Below are 4,701 nucleotides of genomic sequence, written 5' to 3'. Positions count from 1 at the left end.
CGAACGCAGATGCCTGTGTATACGTGTGGACATGTGTCTATAGGTGTGTGTAGATGTGTGTGTGCGTGTGTTTGTGCGTGTGCGAGTTTAGGGTGTCGTGGGTGGGTGGGTGTCCTGTGTGTGCGTGCGCCCGTGTGCAAGTTAGGGTGTTGTGGGTGGGTGTATGTGTGTGTTAGTGTGTGCGTGCATGTGTGTATGTGTGTGTGTGGGTGTTACTATGTGTGTGCGTGTTAGTACTTGTTAGTGCTAGACCTGCGCCTACTGCATCTGCCTCTGAAATAGCCCGTCCCTGTATACATTCACGCGATTACTCCTCTCGCTATTATTATCACACCTCTCTCCACTTAGATATACCAGCGCTGCCTCCTATTCCATTATCGTTGTCTGATGATTGGTTCAGCCATGAAACTCGGAGTCACAACGGAATAAATTTGCCAAGGTTTTCATTGTGTGCCTTTGTGTATTGCCTATTTTAGCACTTTATTTTGTTCTCGTAACACATTATTGAATGAATAATTAATCATTGTTCAGCATGGTTACTCTTCAGTCACGACTTTCCACTGATGTTTGTGACAAGAAAATTAGTTTTGGTAAACTTTTATGACTTTTGTGTAGTGTGGTAATGACAGCAGGATTGGTTCTCTTTATTGCTAATATGAAATTGTTGTCTCCACGTCGATTATTTAAAATATAATAAATAAATAAAATAAAATGTTAACTGGTTTGAGGGAAAGAGACAAACGGGAAAAGTCTGAACAAACAATTGACCGTCACCACCAAAACTAATAAAAGAGGATTATTAAATTATTTCACTCAACTCGTGGTCTAGGACTAAAAGGCACGCAAAACGCGAGAGAGGGTTGATAGCCAACCACGGCAAGAAAGGAAAAGAATAAGGACAAATTCCACTCGGATGGTGAGGCAATTAAATTATGGAGAACTGGAGAAGGTAAAAATGTTACGAGTTATGACTCCCTTTTGTCTCTTTCCCTCAAACCAGTTAATAGTTATGACTTACTGTCCATTAATGTAACCAGATTTATAAGGTCAGCGAGTGCAACATAATGGTACAAAAATGACAAGGAGTACTGAGACATTCCGAGACCTGACACCTAGCTCCAACACTTCTCTAAGACGCAAACCAACAATCTTCCAATTTGGAAGGCTCAGGTTCGGAAAGGTCCAAGAGGGGATGGGAAGCGCAACGAAGAAGAGCATGAACGGATCACGGCAACAAAGAATGCCGAAAGTTACTCGATGATGACGAAACTAGTAACCCAAATGGACGAACGGACCTTGCTACAACTCGACGACGCTAAGCAACAGACCACCCAACTTTCGAGGCTCAAGTTAATGTAATAAACGTAAAAATATGAAGCTAAGCGGAGACAAATTGTGACAAACCGATAAGTCAACATCCTACTGAACTCCACTATCATGTATGATGGACTAGTTATGTGCAATAATAAATAGTTCCACACGACGTACGTTTGGCCGTATAGGTCATGGCGGCTCATCAGGTGTGCAAATTCAACTCGGATGGTCAGCCAATTAAATTGTGGTGAAAAAGGAGAAGAAAGAAATGCTACGAATTTTGACTAATTGTCCATCAACGTTACCTGATATTATACTGTCAGCGATTGGGACAACATGGCACAAGGAGTACTGGGACATTCGGAGACCTGACAACTACAGTGTAGCTCCAACACTTCTCCAAGGAATGTCGTATTTCGACTCCGCCATACCGCTGATGCATCATACATGGTATACGCTATATGCGCTGTGTGCGATTTACTGTATACGCTGTTATTTGCATGCATGTTAGGATATCTGGTGGTCTTAGACGGAGTTATTATGTTCGATCAAGTGAAAAAATACCGTTAATACAAAGAAGTTGTCCTTGTGCCGTGTGGTCATTCGTTCCTGACACTAAAGAGTTTCAGAGGCTTAATAACAAATAAAATTAAAGCCTTTCACACACAGCATCTACAACTGTTCCCGTCAATCTATTGCAGCAGATAATGATACTCACAGATATTCGAGGTTTGTTCATCACGTTTCCAGCAGTACTCTATATACACACAGGTATAATTACTATTCTCTGCGTTCAGTGGTGCAGTTGAGAATACTTACAGTGTTCGGAGGTTTGTTAGACCAGAGAACACACCGTCACTTAAACTCTGGATGCGACTATTGTCCAACAATCTAAAAACGATAAAGCACAAAGACAATGTTGTTCTTGCTTAGTTCCGGGTAGTGCACAAAACAACGAGTCTAGGATATTGTAGTTCTATTCTTAAAGGCCGAATCACCTTGTTTTCAGAAATAGCCTAGACTCCTAACCACAACATGACTCGTATGCAACACTGTTAGTATGGTCTCCGTCATTTTCTTCTATTGTCAAGCAAGAGGTTTGTTGTAAGGTTCAGAAAACACACTTTCTAACGATGCATTGTTTGACACTTCAAACACAGAGTTGGTCCGGGCGATATCTCGTATCTGGTGTAACATCTGATTCCGATCGCGTTTCAGTGATTTCCTCCGCTCTGGGCATTTTTTCGAGTCGATTTGTATCCCCAGTTCTTTTTATTGGGCTGATAGACGGGCTATGCCAGGATCATGGGCTTTTCGGCTACATTCGTTTCTCTTTTATATCCAACTGTTTTTGTTGCAGACGACTCCAGTGCATCCCTCACACCTTTGAAACGTGCCTCAGCTGAACCAGCTCCCTGCTAGCTGTGTTTGTTGCGTTGCCAGTGCTTTGTCTACCTCCTCCTGCAATTGACTACAGACCTGGGGGTTCTGAGTAAACATCGAGGTGTTGAAGCTAGGCTTAGTACGCTATGCTTAGTACGAAGCTGCAGTGTGGCAATGACTACTCTGTGGTCCATTGGTGTCTCAAAGCCTGCATAGCCACGTGAATTACACAGCAATGGCTTGTGTTGCGTACGGCAAAGAACAAAATCGATCTGGTTGTAGAACAGTTGTAGGCCAACTGCTCCACTCCCGGGTCACCGCCAACCCGTCCATGTAGTGCAGTGGCTCTGGCGGTGTTGAAAACCTGTATTGGCCAAGAAGGCATCCTTTTCGATTGACCATTCCAACAGGTGGTGTCTGTTATCATTTTCTGATGCCTCTGCTGAAGGGGCCTAGCCATAAAATTTTACTTTCATCAGCTCTCTTACGAACTCCAACTTCGCTGTTGAAGCATCCAGCTAAGAAGCTTATAACTCTGGTTCTCGTTGTATCTTTCCATACAGTCGACAAGGCGCTATAGAACTCCTCTCTCAGCGATGGGTTTTCTTCACAGGAAACAGCGGCAGGGCCATACGCACTTATGACACGCACCGTGCTGTGAGTTTGTTTACAATTATTACTAGCATTAGTTTTGTTGCAAGGAAAAACAAATTCCGCAACACCAATTCTCTCACCAACGCTCCAGGATCTTGACAGGAACGGGTCCCGATGAGGAGCGACGACAATGCCTACTCCTCGCTGATATCCATGGTCGTGAGCGAACGTTATGAGCCGGTACCCCAGCGGTGACACAGTACAATTTGTTTCACAATATTTGTTTCTTGGACTGCACAAACATCAACTCGATACCGCTTCAGGACTCGTTCGAGCGAGTGCCTCTTCCATGGGGCAGGGAGTCCTCGTACGTTGAACGTAGCGACCCTAAACTCATTGTTTAGCCCAAACCGTTTTGAAGACTGTTGTGAAGGACCCGTAGAGGAACCTTCTTCCATGGCCGTCACACCATGGTCATAATTTACACTGCGCATGTTCAGCATTCACTTGACAGTCACTCTCAAAGAGACAGAACAGATTCTCACACTCTGACAACGCGTACTCTTGCATGCACCACATACTATAAACGTCACACATCACACCGCACTCGCACATACACTTAAGAGAGCATGTCTGAGAAAACCAGAACATAAGTGCAAGTCGATCTCTCAGATTTCGCTCAAATTTTGCAGGTAGGTTTGCTTTGGGGTGTAGATCGACATTCCAAAGCCCGCACAAAATCTTTTGAAGGGAACCATGAAATTGGCATACCCCTCAATATTGGCCCAATATTGGCACGATTTATGGGTCTACAAACGAGCCACGGCACAGCGTACAAGAACAAGCTACGAACAAAACTCCATCAAGCCAACATTACCTCACCTTAGAAGAGTTCTTGGGGCAGCACCACTTAGCCACGCCAGCATCCCAGAAGACGAGGGAAATCATCCCTTGACGCCACAAATGATCGTCTTGAAAATAGCCAAATTACAAGCGCTGATAAAACAGCGAGCTACGTCCTCAATTAGCAAACACTATACACCGGCAGATAGTAGAACACCTCTTCTAGCACTGAGGACATGTCCCCCATCATCCTTTTGGGGTTTTCTTGAAATAAACAATTTTGAATTTTTCCACTCGACCATTCTGAAATACGTCCAAACTCATACCTGCGCAGGAAAGCTCGCCCCTCCGCGACGTCTAGTCAGCAATTTCTACTCCAACACCACTCCTAACGCTGCAGAACAAAGTGTATTGTTGACTCTGACAAGGAAAAGCAGCGGTGATCACTTGTCACTCCAAACGACAAGCTTCTCCTTGCGCCACCAACATTTTTCGTTGCAACAGTTGATGCAAAAGTGACTGAATTTTTGCGTGTAGTTTTTGGATTTTACTGCAAGAGGAATGATG

The sequence above is a fragment of the Sycon ciliatum genome, chromosome 9 (genome assembly GCF_964019385.1).
Source record: "Sycon ciliatum chromosome 9, ocSycCili1.1, whole genome shotgun sequence".
Classification (NCBI taxonomy): domain Eukaryota; kingdom Metazoa; phylum Porifera; class Calcarea; order Leucosolenida; family Sycettidae; genus Sycon; species Sycon ciliatum.
The sequence above is the reverse complement of the archived record's forward strand: the minus strand, read 5'-3'. Positions refer to the sequence as shown.